The following is a 19,692-nucleotide window of genomic DNA, read 5'->3' on the forward strand; positions in this document are numbered from 1 at the left end:
GAGATCTCAAACTAGTCTGCTTAGCTGGCCATATTTAGTTTCTAGTGGGTCACAGTTTATGACTTATGTGGTTAAATCCTTGGGATGTAGTTGATCTCCAAATTAAACATTGTACAGGAATCCTGATAAGGATCTTCTGTGGTCAGCAAAGACCTTTATATTTATGTTTCTTATCCTCAGATAAATTCTTTTTTTTTTTTTTTTAATATTTTATTGTTTAGTTCTCGGCGGACACAACATCTTTGTTGGTATGTGGTGCTGAGGATCGAACCCGGGCCGCACGCATGCCAGGCAAGCACGCTACCGCTTGAGCCACATCCCCAGCCCCAGATAAATTCTTTATCACAAGAAAATATCTTTGTCATCTATTCATCAGATTTTTTTTAAAAAAATCAGCAATGTAGACCATCTTTAAATACAACTGGACAGTAATCTCAATTTTGAATCATCTATTCTTTTTCTGTCAAAAGCCTAACCAAGACTGTATGGGAGCCACCAGTCACACATCTTTAAGTTATCCCAAATATAACCATATCATGTCCTCAGTTGTTAAGTATGTTTATTGTAAGAAGTAGTTCTATGTGGACTTCTTTTTCAATATTTAAATTATATTATCTGATATGCCCTTCAGTGGTCTGTAAATAAAGAACTATAAGGCAGAAGTTACTTCCTTTATTAGAAAATATTCTCTTTGATCATGTTTTCTTTACCTAGATTGCTAAGCTTAGAGTGAATTTTTATACTTGCTTCGTTTCAGAATTTTTCCTTGGTCTGAATTTTCATATAGTTATTCCTTTTACCATTTTTTGTTTCTTGGCTCATGTGTCTCTTATTATATCAATAACTTCCAAACTTTAATTGTGATTTTTTGTTGTTGTAAGCTGTGTCACAGCATACAACTCTTTTGGAAGAGGGGAGTCAATAAACACATGAAAAATATAATCTATTCAACATGGATGGAGTACCGGATCAGGTACTGCCTTGAGAAATGTCTCAGAAGTCCTGGCCAATGCAAAATAATAACCTCAGATATTTGTTCCACAGATTCGTACCTTCTACTCCAGATCTATTGAATCAAAATCAAGATGGAGACAGGAGTCTTTATTTTCACTGGTTCCTCAAATGAGTCTTGTGCAAAATAGACCAAGCACCATTGACCTAGCATAATTCTCTAGTTGATCCATATGTGTGATTATATCTCCTCAAGTTTGTAAGCTGCCCTGAGAAGAAGGATGGGCCCTATGTTCCACCAGCATTATCTGCAGCTCCATCAGAGCATAAATTTAGATATTCATAAAGGACTCCATTGGATATGGTATAAAAGAGTCTGAAAAATTATTGGCTGAGGCAAAGTGGTAAGCACTGGGAGTGACCCCAAAATGAATAGAGAGGAAAGTATTGCTTTGAGCCATGTGTGAGTCTTGGGAGGCCTGGCATCAGATGTCAGTGGGAACAGAAGGTACTTATGCAGGATTTCAAATTGTGGGGAAGTGTTATAGTTTATATGGTGTCCTCCAAAAGCTCATGTGTGAAACAATGCCATAAGTTTTGGAGAAATGATTGGGTTATAGCCTTAACCTAATCAGTGAATTAATCCCTGATGAAATTAACTGAGTGGTACCTGGAGGCAACGTAGGGTGTGGTTGGAGGAAATGGTTCATTGGGGGAGTAGCTATGGGGTATATATTTGTATCTGGTGAGTGGAGACCCTTCTCCTTCTGCTTCCTGATCACCATGTGAGCCACTTCCCTCTGCCATACTCTTTTGTCATGTTGTTCTGTCTCACCTCGAGCCCCAGGAGTGCAGCTGACTGTGTATGGACTGAGGCTTCTGAAACCATGAGCCCTCAAATAAACTTTCCTCCTCTTTACACTTGTTCTGGTTAGATATTTTAGTTACATCAGCTATTTAGCTAAAACAGGAAGGGGCGACCAGTGCCTTTTCAATCACATTTGGAAGATGAGAGAAACAGAGGGAGATATCAGAGATACCCCAAATTTGAATCTTGAACAAATGGGAAAAAAACGTTAATGCCATTATCTGAGATAGGATATGGTATAAAAGAGTGAAAAAATTATATATTTGGCTTCAGAGTATGAGGGCCTGCGGAAAATGCTGAGAGGTGGAAGGACAGTTGGATAAAAGGACCTATACCAAGACTCACCAACAAAAGTCAAGCTTTAGAGACAAAGTGTTGGAAAAATGACATACCTAGAAGTGAGTTGAAATTGTGGGAGTAAAGAAATAACTCGGGGAACTGTAGAGTGAAAAGAGAGGAAAGCTTTGAAGGCAACCTGAAAGAAGACCTGCAGTAGAGAGGGGAGGAGGAAGCCGGGTGTGTTAAAAGGTAGGAGTGAAAAGAGGAGAATTTCAGATTTCAGAAATCAGAAGAAAAATGACTTTTAAGAAGAGTATCAACAACCCAAACCTTTTTTTGTCTACTTGGTAGGATTCTAACATCCTGAAGAATTATAGTTGTGCAATTTCAATAGAGTAGAAGAGGCAGAGAAAAGATGACTGAAAAAGAATGAATGGGAGGGACACAGCTACTATTAAGCTTGTGAGAAGTCTGATAAGGAAGAATAGTGATGTGATGGGGAGGGAGAATGAGGGCATTTGGTGCCACTTGAAAAAGGAGGAAAATGTGTCTCTTGCTGAGGGAGCACCTATTCCCACGTGAGTGCTGATGTGACTTGGCCAGCTGAAGACTGAGTGGATTTCACCCTAAATGACTAACCCAGCAGGGAGTTTTTGTGCATTGAGCAAAAGAGAAAGTTTTTATTATTTATTTATTTATTCATTAATTTTTCATTTTTTTTCTGTACCAGGGACTGAACTTAGGGGTGCTCTACCACCGAGCTACATCCTCAGCCCTTTTTTCATTTTTTATTTTGATTCAGGATCTTGGTAAATTGCTAAAACTGACCTTGAACTTGTGATCCTCCTGCTTCAGCCTTCAGAGCTGCTGGGATAACAGGTGTGCACCACTACCTCTGGTTGAGAGAAAGGTTTTTCATGACAATAAATATTTAAGCACATTTCTAGGCCTAGGAAATTTTTCTAGTTGTTGAAACAGGTGAAGTGGCAAGAAATGTATGTATTTAAGAGAGAAGAGAATAAAGCATGAAAAGCTGGATTCAAAATACAGTTGCCCTTAGACAACGAGCAGAGCAGAAATGGACACTTATGCCAACACCTTAGCTGAAATTTTTTTCTCATGTCATTAATTCTTTTGTATAATACAGGCATGTAATGGAATCTAAATCTCCTTTTGTAGTTTTGAAAGAACCTCAAAAGTTATTTCAGTGAGTGTCATATAGTTAAAAAAAAAAGACTGGAGAAAATCTCTATGAACTAATCTGCAGTGATTTCTAGGGATATTAAATTTTAAAAATCAAAGGCAAAAGATACACAAAGTATGATAACTGTTGGGCTAGAAAGAAGAGAAGAGAAGAAAATATCCATATATATGCTTCTTATTACAGAAAGAAACCGGGAGAATAAGCCAGAAGACAATGGATTTGCATACTTCCAAGAGCCGAAAGGAAAAGGGATGAGAAGGAAGGAGAAGGAAGTGATCAGTTTCGGGGTATATTTTTTTGAATGGTTGCAACTTGAAAAGCAGGTTAATTATTCCACAGGTTAGAAAAATGAAATTGGGCCAATAAGAATGGAAAGGAAGAAAAAATAGACTAAATTGAAAAGAACTGAAATAAATGAACTTATTTTTTAACTATTTTGAATGAATGACATAACTGTATCGAAAGGAAGAAATACTGAAGGGAAGAGAGGAAGGGAGGGAGGAGGAAGTACAAAACAAATCCATGTAAGGAGTCATGTTGAAACAGTTTAAGCACACACTTCAGTACTGAGCTCGGTGGGACATGTGGGAAAGGAAGGATGGGCTAGGGAAAAATGACAAATGCATCCTGAGCTCTTTTATGTTATAGGTTGTTTATTGTAATGCTTCTAATGCAATTCTAATACCATTTTAAATGTATTGTATTTTATTTAACAAATGAGTAAAGGGGTTGATGTTGTCAGTGTCCAGGGTTTTCGTGGTGGAAGAAGAGAAATACAAATATGGAATTAAGAAAGAATCCTAGGAGAATGGTTTGAAATCAGATACTGATATAAAGTCTTGATTTCTAAAATAAGGTATGTGCAGATATAGTCACATTTGTGTGTGTGTATGAATGTGCCTTTGTGAATATATACTTGTGTGTATGTACACGTATACATGTATGGGTACAAACATTTCCTTGCTCTGTTGACTGAAAGGGTCCAAAAGCAAACAACTCAGTAGCAATAAGTACATCTAGCACTCAGATCTTGTTCTTTAATCCTCAAAGAATCAAGGCTCCTCAGAGAAGTGGCTGATTCAAGGGCTGGGATATGGAGCTTCGAGTATAGCTCAGCACTTGCCTTGCCTGAGAGGCCCTGTATTTGATCCCCAGCAAAACACACACACACACACACACAAATTTGCTCAAGGGCTGGAACCACATAAGTGTAAGAGAAGACTAGAATACTTTTTATACTAAAAAGTAAAGAGTTGCTTAAAAGATGTTAAAGAGCCAGATTGAAGAGGCTCCCACTGGCTCCAATTGGGACAACTTGAGCAAATTAAATAAGAAGAGCCATGTATTATAAACAGTTGGGGACAAGAGGAATTCATGAGTTCAGGTCTAAGGTAAACAGTTAGGGATGGAGGGGAGGATCTTATTTACTGTGAAATAACACCGATGACCAACCGATTATATGAAAAGAATGTTAAAGTTAGAAAATAATGCCAGGCATGGTGGTGCACGCCTGTAATCCCAGTGCCCTGGGAGGCTGAGACAGGAGGATCACAAGTGCAAAGCCAGCCTCAGCAAAAGTGAGGCACTAAGCAACTCAGTAAGACCCTGTCTCTAAATGAAATATAAAATAGGTCTGGGCCTGTGATTCAGTAGTCAAAAATCCTTGAATTTAAAAAAAAAATCCCCAGTACTCCCCCACCAAAAAAAAAAAAAATAGAAAATAATAATTTCACAACCATCTTGGTAAAGATTAATTAGATAAGAATTATCAGGGGATAGCCAAGCACTGCACATGCCTATAATCCCAGTGACTTAGGTGGCTGGCAAGTTCAAAGTCAGTCTCAGCAATTTAGTGACGCCCCAAGCAACTTAGTGAGACTCTTTCTCAAAATAAAACAGGCTGGGGATGTGGGTCAGTGGTTAAACACCCCTAGGTTCAATTCCTGCTACCAAAATATATATATCTCAATAAATGCTACAGAGAAAATTTTGAAGAGAGGCAGAATATTTGCATAATTTTAAAGTGTTTTTTCCTTAAAGTGACTAAAATTAACATCTGTAGTGGGAGACATATGGACATTGTGTTTCTCCCCATAAGATACCCTGAGAAAGACAGAATACCAACTCTGCGACTTTTCTATTGAGAATGCAAAATTTCAATCTAATCACAAGGAACAAATTGGAAAGACACAAAATAAGGAACAATTTATTTAAAAAGGTGAGGCTTATTCTTCAAAATTATAAATGTCATAAAAAAGACAAATAAAAAGCTGGGAAAATAGTTCCAGATTTTTAAGGAAGCCCAAAGAGATGTGATACCTAAATTCAATACCTAAATCATATACTGAAAGAAAAAAAATGCTACAAAGTATAACAGGAAAACTGACAAAACTGGAAAGATAAATTAGATAAAGACATTGTATCTTATAATATATGGATATTTATGAAGTTGATAACTGTAATTATGGTTATGTAAGAGAATATAGCTATTTCCCCATTAGGAAACGTACAATGTAGTAATTTGGGATAAAAGACCATGATGTATGTGACTCACTTTCAACTAATTCAGAGAAATAAAAACCAAATAGAGAGAGAGAAAGAGAGGGGGGGAGAGAGGGGAAGCATATGGGATGAAATAGTAATAATCAGTGAATCCAGCATTATTTTTATATTATCCCACAAATCTGAAATTATTTTTAAATGTGAAAGAATGGTCACCAGTTGTTACTTTAAATGTCTATAGTTGCTGTGTGGCCAGTGGTAAAATCTAACAAACGTAGTCTAGGAAAACCTCTTGAAGATAATGAAAAATTTTGAGGTAAAATGTTTTGCAAACTGAGACCTCAGTATTTACTCTTAAATCTAGAATACCCTGGAGGAGAATAGCCCCATGTAAAGAAAAATCACATATAGGATCCTAGAAATCATAGCAAAACTCACGTTTTTATCTCATTAAATTGAAATTAATTGATATTTTATAGGATTGTCTCCCCTACTACCTTTTTCAGAAATGAAATAAAACACATAGATGGGAAGTCACATATTTTAAAGCATTCCTCAAGCAAAATGTAATGATAAAATGTATGTTCCCACTAGAACATTAATCTCGTCCTTCATAATTAACTATTGCATTTTTCTTTCATCAGGCTCTGACCTTTAAGGTGTTCCTGTTGTGTGTGTTTTTAATGCCTAACTTTTCTGGAAAATGTGCAGAGGTCATAATGAGGCATAATTATATACAGTATATAATTTTCTTTGGCCTTTTTCAAGTGCTAATTTAGCTATCATTTCTTCCTATAGAATTTTTATAAGAACTACTTTTTAAAATGAAAATTCTTTCCTTAGTTTTGGCATGAGTTATATATTTAATAAGTATTTAATACAGATAGGAAACTTAACAACATATATATGAATGTTAAGTGAATACTGTATGATAAATTCTTCTTTATCTGGATGGAAAATAAACTTTAAAATTAGCCCTTTCCTTCTGCATGCACTGGTTGATAGGAAGGGTCTGTTTTTAATCATTCTGAATCAATCAGAACTTGTATCTTTAAAAAAAAAATGCCCATTAAAGCTTGTTTCACTCTCATAGAAAACGCCTCAACTTGTAAATGAATAATAATTTTATTTTTAAAAGGTATTTAAAAATATAGGGGCTGGAGTTGGAGTTGTGGCTCAGTGGTAGAGCCCTCACCTCGTATGTGTGAGATCCTGGAGTTGATCCTCAGCACCACATAAAAATAAATAAATAAAATAAAGGCATTGTGTCCAACTACAACTAAAAAATAAATATATTTTTTAAAAAAAAAAGATATTTAAAAATATACTTTGTTTGGAAAGACATCATTTGGTATATTAGAAGAGAATATCCAGAAATTTATAATGCTCATAGAAGTATTTGGAAGAGGCAAATCGTGAACATGCAAAAATGAAATTGTTTCTTGAAAGTTAAGAAGTTTTTACTTTATGAAACCTTGCCATTAAGCATCATTAGTCATTTGACATCAGCAGGGATGAGAGCATAAATATGAAGACTGATTTGCTATTCACACCATTCTAATAACAAGATAAATTTCACCAACTTGGTTTTGTATTTTAAAAGACACTTTAAAATAAATGAAACATATTTGCAAGCAAGCAAATCACACAGAAGGAATTATTATTTGTTTTGAATTTCTGACTTAGTGTAAGTAACTTGATCAACTAATAGAACCAGACTAATTCTATAAAACTCTGAGTATATTTTATAAACCAGTGGTTAGGGAATATTAGGATTTAAAGAGGATCTTAAGCATTTTTATATTCCTAATGCCTTCAATCATTTTAAGTCCTTGAATAAATTTTGCTGAATAATACTTTCTTTCTGTAATGTTCCATTTGTTTATAGGGTTTGGATTATTTTTTTTTAGTGGTAATTTAAGTGTACATAAAGACAGTATATTTATTACGTCATGCATTTATAAATTTGTATTAAATTAACAAAGTCCACTGTTATATGTCCTCATGGTAGGAGAAAATTCCAAATTTCACTCTGGAGATTCTGCCAAACTTTCCCACATAAAATGAAATAAAGAAGGGCAAAACAACAGTCTATAAAGTTCAGAAGCATGACAGCTTAAATGGTAGAAACACAAGGATTTTGTCTACACCTGGAAAATCTTGATGTTCTGACTCCATAGTTAACAAGGGCAAAGTTACCTAGGCCAGATCATTGGAACTGGCCATTTTTCCACTGTAAATGAGGAGAAACTCTATGGCATTTTACATTTGCATTTTGAATTCACTTTTTTTTTTTTCCTGAAGAACATACTCACCAGAAAACTTTGAGTGTTTTGTAGTTGAAGATCAACTGGATCTGTCTATATAGGAGTTGTATGAAGTTGATCCTGTTGTTCTTTGGGAGCCTTTTCTCATATTTTGGGGTACCTCATTTCAAGCAAGAAAGTGTAAACTTCAGATTCAGTGGTTCTCAAACATGATGTTTAACGTTTGTAACCAATAATAAAACGCTAAAGTGTTTTTTTTGTTGTTTTGTTTTGTTTTTGTACTAGGGATTGAACTCAGGGGCACTCGACCACTGAGCCACATCCCCAGCCCTATTTTGTACTTTATTTAAAGACAGGGTCTCACTGAGTTGCTTAGGGCCTTGCTTTTGCTGGGACTGACTTTGAACCCGCGATCCTCCTGCCTCAGCCTCCCAAACTGCTGGGATTACAGGCATGTGCCACCATGCCTGGCCAGAAGAATTCACTTTTTTTGTTGTTGTTTAAGTATGAATTAGATGGGCTTCAAAGTTGGCCTTAGTGCAATGTCATTCCAATCCTCTGCATTAATACCCTCCTTGAGCAGGAAAGAGGGAAGCTAAGATTGCCCATACAGGAAATTTCTTATTAATGCTTGACAAAAGCCTGGAAATGTCTCTTCTATTTCTGTATCTCACAGAAATTCATACGTTGAAACCTAATCCCCACTGTGGTAAAAAGTTGGAGTCTCTGATGGGTGATGAAGTTTTGAGGGGGGCTCTCATGAATGCTATTAGCACCCGTATAAGACACCTGGGGGAGCTTGTTCATCAATGCCCTTCAACCATGGGAGCCCACAGCAAGTTGGCATCCAGCAGAGAAATGCCCTCACCAGACACTAAATCTTCTGTTGCTTTGATCTTGGACTTCTCAGCTTTCACACTTTAACGTATACATTTGCTTTGTTTAAAAATTGCCTAAAGTTTTTTGTTATAATAGCCCAAATGTATTTAACAGAAGTCTCACACATGTGAACACCTCCCAAGTTTTGTGTACTGTGATGGAAAAGAACCTGATGTGATTCTGCAATCTGTATTTGGGGTAAAAATGGGAGTTCATAACCCACTTGAATCTAATGTATGAAATATGATATGTCAAGAGCTTTGTAATGTTTTGAACAACCAATAAAAAAAAAGAAAAGAACCTGATAAAGTTGCATTATGCAACTGATTTGCTTCAAAACACAAGGACAAATAAAATCTGCATAATTTCTGCTATGGTGAAAGTCCATTTATCAAGGGTCAGAATAGTCCCAAAGTATTGGTCAAAAATGCCTTTGGTAAAGAAACCTATTGTGGACCTGACCAGCACAAATCACTATTATTTTATTCTGGACACACAAATATGTGGCAAGTCTGAAATTAAAAGATTATTATTATATGGAAGGTATGTGGTTGTTTTTAAAGAGGGAGCTAAAGCCTTAGTATGGCTAGGTATGCAGCAGTGAGGGGGGCAGTGCTGTCACAGGTAAACCAAGCGAAAAGCAAAAAAGGATCATTTCCATTGAAGATCTTTTGTCCAACAAGAATTTCCACCTAGGGGCATAGCAAGGTCGGTGTTGAATACTCATTTCCTTGGTGCATTTAGATTTGTATTTATGACCAGCAGTCAGGAAATGAAGGTATATCATATACAATCTTTCGATCATTTTACTTTTTAGGGAGTTGAAAAATAAAACTTAAAAAGTTGACTGTGAAATGGCTTGGTTTAATTCCTTGGCTTGCCTTAGGAGAGCATTCAGAGAAAAGATTCCAATTTTTGCTGTACTGACATGAACTTAGGTTGTATCATTTTTTCTGATGATTTTGATTGAACTAATTAGTATCTAATTGACTAACCCATCAAAACAATCAGTTACAGGAGCTGGGAGTGTGGCTCAGTGGTAGAGCACTTACCTAGCATATGTGAGGCACTGGGTTTGATCCTCAGCTCCACATAAAAATAAATAAAATGAAGGTATTGTGTCCACCTATAATTTTAAAAAAAAAGGTTATAGTTAAGGAACTAAATTTAAATCCTTAAACTATGCATGGGGAGAGATCTTTAGTTTATGAAACAAGGCACACTATTTTTCTAAAGTAATAGGAACTAAGAATGCAATAAAATCTAGAAAAGAAAAAAAATTATTCCAGTTCTTCTATGTTATATTGACTTTATAAACTGACTATTATCTAACTCTAAGAAAATGGTGTCAGAAATTAGAACAATACGTACCAGGTCAGAAAACTTTCTACAATGAGCCAGACAGTAAATATTTTAGGCTTTACAGACAATATAGTTTTTTGTTGCAACTACATAATGCTGTAGTTATAGTGTAAAAGCAGCCCTATGTAAACTAATGGTGACCTTGTTCCAATAAAACTTTAGACATCAAAATGTGTGTTCCTTTTTATTTTTGCATGCCATGAAATATACTTTTGAGTTTTTTTAACCACTTAAAAATGTAAGAATCATTCTTAGTTCACATGTCAAAGAAAAATAGACAGGGGACTAGGAGACTGGGTGTGGTGGCACACGTCTATAATCCCAGTGACTGAGGCAGGAGGATTGAAAGTTTTGAATCAGTCTTGGTAATTTAGTGAGACCCTGTCTCAAATAAAAAATAAAAGGGCTGGGATGTAGCTCAGTGGCAGAGTGCCCCCGGGTTCAATACTCAGTACAAACAAAACAAAACAATACTAGTAACCTAGATTTGGGCCTAAGTTTTCTGATCCTTGCCTGGGACTAACAGAGCATGAGTTGTAACAATAAACTGTGAACTTTGAGACATATCAAGAATGTCAGTGTTTATTCACTCTAATTAAAGAGTTGAACACATCATCACCTAGGTACCATACTTGACATAAAAGTTCATCCTGAGGGGCTGGGGATATAGCTCAGTTGATAGAGTGCTTACCTTGCATGCACACAGGCCCTGGGTTCAATCCTCAGCACCAAAAAAAAAAAAAAAAAATCATCCTGAGTTTAATAAAGAGGTTCTATGTAAATTGTGCATCATTCCATAAAACTGGCATGGACTCTTCAGTAATGTCAATTTTATGAAAGATAAAAGAATAAAATTTGAGACTAAGATTAAGAAGACACAAAACCTTTAATATGTGATCTGTTTTGGAGCCTGGATTAAGACAACTGAAAATGAATATTATTTGGGCATTTGGAGAAATTTCAATATGGATTATCAGACAATATTATTGTATCAATATTATATTTCTTGAGTGTGAAGATAAAATTGCAGACTTGTAGAAAAATGCCCTTGTTCTTATATGATATATGTTGAAGTTTTCACAGATTTGTGTGTGTGTGTGTGTGCGCGCACGCGCGCAGAGAAAGAGAAAGGAAGTAAATACTACTACCAAATAGTAACAATAAATGAACCTGAGTGATGAGTGTGCAAATGTCATTGTAATAGTCTTTCAATTTTTCTATAGGTTTGAAATTATTCAAGATTAAAAACTGGAAAAATTAAAATAGAAAAAGGAGATAAAGCAGTAAATTTAGTTGGTTCAAATGATATCTGAAATAGAAAAATCATGATACTTGAAAAATCACTTATTCTTTAAAATTCCAAGATACTTCCAATTTCATTTGGACATTAAAGCCATTTTACTTGTAAGAAATAGCTGGGTCATTTCATTCTGTATTGATATTTTCACCTACTTTGTTCCAAGAAATTATAGAACAGATAAAACCTAAAATGGATGAGACAAACATAACAAAGTCATCAAACTTAGATTATCCAAATCTCTAAATTTAGACTGTTTTCTTGTTGTTGTCTAAAATGCATATTTACTCAGGATCCCGAAATCTGAAAAACACTTTCTTTTCTATAATTAAGACCACTGTACTTCTTCTAAAAGTCAGATCTAAATAGTTTTGTATACTACCTTGCTCACCAGATTTTTGAAAATGTAAAAAAAAAAAAAATTGATGAGAAACAAAGTAAATGGGGTCATCATTTAATTTGGAGAAAAGTCATAATCATTTCACTCAAGGATATGAAAGGCTCTTTCAAAAGAAAGTCTGTAAACCCTTTGGAGATGGAGACCATGTGTTAGTTACCTTTGTGTACCTGCTGCCAAACACAGTGCCTCATAAAAGTAGCCATTTGAAGCGTGTGGGTTGAATGACTGAATGACTAAATGGATGAATAAGTGGAAGAGGACCCTGTTTTATATGGATCCAGGGACCCTGTTTTATATGGATACAGGTTGTGTTTGTTCAATGTAAAGAAAAGATTCAAGATGATTCCAGCACTGGACTGGGCCACTGAAGGAAATTCTTATTTATTCACTTATTTATTTGTTTATTTATTGAAATTTACAATAATAGAATAAACATATATCTTGAATATATTTTTAGAGAAAACTTAGCACTTAAATGTTCAGATAGTTTTTACATGTATGATGATGAAGACAGTTCCTTGATTTCAAGGATTCTGTTAACATTCAGTCAGGTTGAAATAAATCTGAAAATCATGACATATGAAGGGCAGTTGGAGGAATAGTGGTTGGGAGAGAATGAGTAACTGGCCTCAATTATGGTCAGGGTTGCCATGAGAAATAGGGAGCAGATACTCTAAGTTGCCCCAGGACCAGTAAGCAAAATTAAAGACAGGGCAGGGGGGAATGTACACACTTTAGCAACCAAAGAAAGAACATTCTAACAAAGAGACATACCCATCCCTAAAACAGTTTGCCTTAACAGATAACAAACCACTGTCCCTGGAAGATATACAGGCAGAATTTGTGTGGCTGTTTTTAAGGGTAACTGGGGAGACAGCATCTATGCAAGATGTAAAATTGAGGCTCTTCCATCTCTTCCAACCAGAAAAGGCATTGTTCAATAAGCCTAAAAGTCAATCTAAAAATTTGGTGTTAATACTAAACAGATGATCAGTAAATACTTTGAACAACTCAAGGTCTTTTATGAGCATGTAAAGAGAACATCATGGTCAATTCATTCTTTGAAGGTTTTATCAATAGATGCAGACTTGACATTAGTTACTACCCAGGAAAAATTTAGGTTTTCTCAGAATGTAAAATAATACCATATTCCAACAGAGGTCCAAAATACTCGTAGGTATTTCAAAGACTCTAGGATTTGTTCTTTCTCTACATCCCAGGCCACTATCCCTGTGTACTCTATCATGTCTCAAATCTAGCTTATTTACTATAGCTGCCTCCTAACTAGACAATCATCTCTAATCTCTTTCCTCTGTAATCCTTTTGAATATAGCAACTAGATGTCTGCCTAACACCCCTTTGGAACAAATGACTACCTATTCAAAAGCCTACAATGATTCACTCAGAATTATGTATGGAAAAGATTAAAAGTGGACATAAAATACAAATATTTATTGAAGTGGGAGAATTACAAATAAGTAGTGTTCTTGGTGCAGTGCTAATAAAGTTCTGATTATAAATAAAATCAGGTGAAATCCAAAGAATCTACAAGGTTTCCTTACCTCCTAGCATACTTCATACAAAAGCTCCGATTTAACTTTTTAGAAGACCCTTCATTAAATCCTCCCATTAGGCCTTTTCTTCTATTATCCTTGCAATAAAGCTCCACTATTTTCTTGTCTTTCTGCTCTCTCTTTATTCTGTTTCTTCCTCTGTGTCCCTCATTGCTACGACTTCACTTGTGCCTCTTTCACTATTTGCTCTCTTCCTCACCTCCAGGACAACTACTGAATGTTGTCTGGATGTTCACTTTGTCTCTACCCTAGGTAAGCTTCCTCAGGGCAGGGCCTAGTCTGTTTGTTCATAGATGCATTCCCTGAATCTAGAATAGTGCCTTGCAGATAAAAGGTATTAATGGATTATGTGTTAAATGAATGATTGTCATTTCTGTGACTACATGAACCCATAACATTTTTCCCTTTCTGAAATATGATATAAATTGACTATATATTGTGTGATTTTATATTGCATTATATCTTTTTCTAGTTGTGTACATGTTTTAATGTAGTTCTCTCAAAATGAAGCGATATGTCATCCATGTTTCCTAATTTGATATTCCAATTTAAGAAAATTTTATTGAATACCTACTGTGTGTCAGGCACTTTAGTAGGAATTATTAAATAAATTAAAAACTGCATTTAACAAGCATTAGTAAAGACCAAATGGAATACTTCTCTGCTGATTTCTTTTACACAAAATAAATATACCTGAAATCTATAGTTTAAATAAAAATAATAGTCAAATTTTCTATACTTTTCTGCCATCTTTCTATCAAATCCACTTGAAAGAATTATTTAAAATAAATTAGACATACAAGATATCTTGAAATCCAACATTAAACCATTAATGATATGTGGAAATAAAATTAGTATACATTTTTATTGGTTTAGGGGAACTGGCCTTTCATCATTTTTTGTTTCAAGATCTTTATAGTGGCCAGAAAGATTTTGAAAATTGTGTAGGTTTCATGTCTAGTCTGTAATTCAAGTAATTTTATGCCTTCTATGCAATCTGGATATTTTGGAAGCTGCTACATGTTATATTTTTCAGAACCAGATGAAACAATTTGGTAAAGAACACAGGTAGAAGAGATCACTAATTTTCCTTTTCCCCCAATAAACTATTTTTATTATGCCAATTTTAATTACCATGCAATCTAATGGATTTAAGGCTTATATTTTCCACATCACTAGACATCACAAACATGAAAGCATTTTATACTGTCATTATACATCAATGTTTGTACTTGGTTATACATATATACAGAAATTATTCACACATCTTAACCTTGCTATTTCCTCCTTTCAAACTAACATAATTTTACCATGAAAGCAGCTTTTTAATAAATGGTATAAGAAATACAGCAAGGCACACTTTTTTAAAAAACATTTTTTTTCTCATTACCACCTCAAGAAGCATAAAAAAACAAAAATGTTGTACATAATTGAATAGTAGAGTATCACCAGTTTGTAATATACAACACTGTTATAGCTGTGTCTTGAAGTGCTGCATAGATTATTATTAAAGTGAAATAAATAGAATGGTGCTTTTAAAAATTATTTAATTTTGAAAATTACTTAATTTTGACCAATGTTTCTTCTCTATGCTACAATCAAATCAAATGTTGATGTTTTGGGTAAACCTCTTTCAATAAACATAGGCATCATATCATTAAAAAAAAAATCCAGATTGAAACATGAAATTGGTCAAGTACTGGCAGGGATGTCATTCCAGACGGTGAATTTAATGGACCATCAATTTGGTGAACTGCAGAACTTCAAAGAGTGGATAGAGAGGGAAGGAGGCAAACAGAAAAGTCTCACTGGAGAGAGAGGGTTGGTAGAGGTAGCTTGGGACAGGAATCCATGGGAGAACAAGCAGCTTTGCTGAACTTCAAAGACAGACGATCACCTAAAGAGAACCAGTGCACACATCCAGATCACAAGGCTCATGTGGACAAACTGCATTCAGAAGAAAGATTCATCTTGGGAAAGTCAATGTGACAAAAGGCAGTGACAACATGATGGAACCAGAGATCAGCCCAAGGCGGGAGGATGAGGCCAGCCCTGAGTTGCAGCCATACTATCTACAAGAAAGAAGAAAGTGACAAGAGAAGGTTTCAGAAATGTTTTTCATTTGCAAAACAAAGCCCTTTGAGGAATCACTGAAGGTTGCCATTTGGGGACTACCCGATAATGCTCTGAAATAAAATAATGATTTTAATAGCCCAAGGTTCACATTACTTATAAAAAAACACTTTGATATAGATGTGAGAAATGCATTTGTTTTTGAAAAATGACATGATTTCAAAGAAAATAAAACTCAAGTTTGACCTTTTCTCTGGATCATCCACTCTTTTGCAGGTGAACTCAGTTTTAAATACTCATGATTGCTTCAAATCTGTATGAAAATGTGAGGCAGCAGTTACTAAGTGATTCAGCAAAGTATTACCAATGATTTGGAGACTGAGAGCATGGGCTCTCGGGTTTAACCCTTCCTTCAGTGACTTTATGTGTGATATTGAACAATGTCAATATTATATAGAGGTGAAATATTTATAACATTGTGATAATCCTAAATGTTTTAGCCTCTTGTCTATAAAAGGCTAAAATTAGGATTTCTAACTCAAATATAACACATTTAATTTAAGATACTAACAGCACTGTAGAAATGAAACCGATTCAATTAGTTTTGTACATCTGATGGCTGATGCAAATTTGTTCTAACAGATTGGAACAGATCAAATGTGAGGAACATCGAAATTCCAGGTTTAGGTGGTAACAGGATGCAGTTACTTTAGGTCTACTTTAGGTCCTTGGACCAGCTCTAAAATAAAGCAGGCTTTTGCTTGTCTGAGTTTAAACTAAGTTCTAAAGTCTGATATTTGCTGTTTACTGCCCCTCTAAAACTAACATGCTCATTCTCTGTCTTGTTCTTGCCTTCTTTTTTCTACGATCTTGCAACTTTTATGAGACCAGAAAAACTTTTAACAAAAAAGTGGTTTGGCTGAAGCCACAGGAAGTTGGGGACAGATAAAAAGTTAACAGGAACAGGGGAAGACAAACAGACAGGAACAGATGGGACAGGATTTGGTGCAGTAAAATAATCAGTAACTCAAGAAAGCACAGTACATTGTTCAAACGCTGAGGACATGACTCATCTGAAATTGGCTACTGAGTAGGGAATCCTTAGGTGAGGCAAATCTGGTCTTACTAAAAGCTGGCATTTAAATTCTTTCTGGATAATCAATTCTTTCAAGTTGGCCTACTTGGAAACAGTCAGACCAAACTGGCTAAGGCACAAATCTGGTGTGTGTGTGTGTGTGTGTGTGTGTGTGTGTGTGTGTGAGAGAGAGAGAGAGAGAGAGAGAGAGAGAGAAAGGCTATGTCAAATAAAATCTTTGTTATTTACCATGGCAGGGCTAGTTATTCAGAAGTTCTAGGTAATTGAAAATCATATCCAGCAGAACCTTGATTTATTAAAGCGATTTTAAAGGTAAATCTGATAAGATTATACCTATATTGTCTAGTGAAAAAGTAATACACAATCCCCAAAGACATTTTTTTAAACTGCTTGACCAGCTTTGGGAAATATCAAACACTTAGCGTCAACCCAATTAAAAGAATGAGAATCTGTGCTGTGTACATTAGGAATGTTTGCTCTTACAGCTTTCTCAGTTTTTAAAAACTGAGCAACAGCATTTTTAACTGTATATATAAGCTGAGTATTCATAACTACAAATAATTTCCTAAAATCTAAAATCTATAAGCTACCAACTATCACATTTACAGACCAATAAAGTAGAAAAGACAATAAAACTAAAAGTGCTAAAGGAATATACGTATTGTAAGTAAATACAGCTCCCTGCCTCATCTTCAAAACACATGCATGCATTAAAAACACACAGGCATACACAGATGTACACATACAAAATCCCTAAACCACCAGAACAAACCAAAAAGAAAAAAAAAGTACATACTGGCTGCATGCGATGAGTTAAATTTTTATACCACAGGGTTTATCCAGCCTGAAGTTTAGGGTTAAACCATTCATCAAAGATCAGAGGCTTATGATGAGGATTATGAAGAAATAACTGTCAGAATACAGCAAAAAGATTAGTGCAAAGTACATCTCTTAGGCAGGTCCTAGGAGGCACTCTAGACATACATTATGTGCTTTCCTCCAAATTAGGCAGAAAGAGCTGGATCTATCCAGTTACCTTGCCTTTGATGTGATTTGCTGTAACTGACCTCTCTATTTTTATAGAAACATGACACATAAATGAAAATAGTGAAAAGCACAGCAGTGTGCCTGGAAATCAGTGCAAATGCACACTGTTAGATCACGTTAAAGTTTCTCAAACAGTTTCAGTGGGTTTTTAATTAGAACACAGTAAATAAAAACCTTTTCAAAGATTTTTGGGAAAAAAATTGTGTTTCTGTTACAGACTGTATTCTAAGTTATATCTCTTCTGGATGGAATTATAACCATTTATTTCTGATCATTTCATCAGAATTTATTTTTTTTTTTACTTTAAATCAAAATTTATACCTGGGGAGAAAACCCCAGCAAATTGAATTTAGTTAATTTTAGAGTCTAGAAAGAAAGAGTACCCAAAGTGGTGATTTTCAAATGGCTTTAAAAAACAGAGCTTTTTCTCTTGCTTTTTTTGAATCTTATAGAAAGAACAATAACAACAAATAAGCTCCTATAGTCATGAAACCTCATATTTCTCAAATATCTTCATTATGTATTCCTCACATTAAATTCTGAAAGCTGGTCAGTATTTTCAGATTAAATAATGTGTCCTGGTTGACAGCACTTTAACAACATATGAATATTGACATCCAAGTGCCTAATGCTAATGATGGGAAAAATTCGGGCCTCCAGATGTTTTGTCCACATGAACTAAAAACACCAACACCTGAATAGGACCAGTAAACTGAGCTATTCAAATTGCTCTAGACTGATAACAAGTCACTTGGGGGCGATGTAAGTTCTGCAGAAGTAAAATTTGGCTGCTTCTGCTTGTGTCCAAGATAGGGGCCATTGCGGGGGCTCAACAAAATATTGCTGACTGGCAGGTAGGCAGACTGGCAGATATCTGTTCCTGCTTCGTATGTGTGAGGACTACACAGATCCATCAGCACATTCACTTTCCTCAAGCCTAGAGATGGAGCAGCTCATCATTTACATTTCATTTCAATTCTATGTCTATGTAAGGCAGAGAAGAAACTCCCAGAGGATTGAAAAGGGAGAAAGTGTCCCAGAGGCTTCTCCAGTGCCAGAGTTTCTCCTGCTCCGGATCTCAGCATGACTAGTGACTCAAGGGTCACAGTCACATGATGTCATGCTCAGAGTGGTGTTGCTTTCAAGCCTTTATCCCCATTTAACAAACAAAATCAGCCAGGCTCTACCAACCCTTCTGCAAGGTTGGCAGAACCCACAGTACAATCGGTTTTAATAGAACTTGTTTTGAAGCCGCTTATAGAATTGCAGTTACTCTCCCTTAATGGTCAGTTTTACTGCATACGGATAGAGAATGTGATTATAGGGTGGACACGACTTGCAGAAAGTACATTTCTCTCCCCTATTTTTGTTCTCACTTGCAGCCAATTGTAAATAGAGTCTGAAATACAGAAAATTAGTTGAGCTATATTAGTAAGTAGGATGCTTTTCTTCAGTTTTGCATATTGAGTTTATTTTTAGGGTATATATATGGTATAGATTCCCCCCTCTCTCCCCATTTCTAGCAGCTCTACACAGAATCACACATTTTAATGAGCTTAGGGCACAGGTGTTGCAGGAAAAAAAAATAATGATGTTTGCCATTCATCTTTCAAATTAAATAATGTGTTTTTAAATAGTAACTTTTTTCATAATACATTATGGGAACAACATTTATCTGTCACATTTTAAAAGATGTATTTGTAATAAATGTAAATTACTTTTAGAAAATCAGTAATTAGGCTCATCAAAAAATAAACAATCTGCCACAAAAAAGATAATCTTTAGCATAGTTAAGTATAATAACTGTTATTTGAATAAGTTAACAAATTAGGGTAGATTGCTTCTGTAATTCATTTCCTATAGCACGAGTTTAGGTTACAGCATTAGGCTTCT

General features: G+C 35.2%; 1 protein-coding gene across 5 annotated transcripts in view; it reads right to left on the bottom strand.

The window, feature by feature from the left end:
• Positions 1-12,374: 12,374 nt before the first annotated feature.
• Akap6 (A-kinase anchoring protein 6) overlaps positions 12,375-19,692 on the bottom strand; it is a 499,805-nt gene continuing 492,487 nt past the window's right edge. For 4 of the 5 annotated variants that reach the window (XM_021724690.3, XM_040275774.2, XM_040275773.2 and 1 more), the window contains one exon: positions 12,375-15,655. The gene's annotated coding sequence lies outside the window, so the exon portion shown is untranslated. Of the gene's footprint in view, positions 19,199-19,692 lie in introns of all 5 variants that reach the window. The other variant, XM_078050236.1, reaches the window with a different exon arrangement.

Source organism: Ictidomys tridecemlineatus, chromosome 5 (assembly GCF_052094955.1).
Source record: "Ictidomys tridecemlineatus isolate mIctTri1 chromosome 5, mIctTri1.hap1, whole genome shotgun sequence".
In the NCBI taxonomy this organism is placed as follows: Eukaryota; Metazoa; Chordata; class Mammalia; order Rodentia; family Sciuridae; genus Ictidomys; species Ictidomys tridecemlineatus.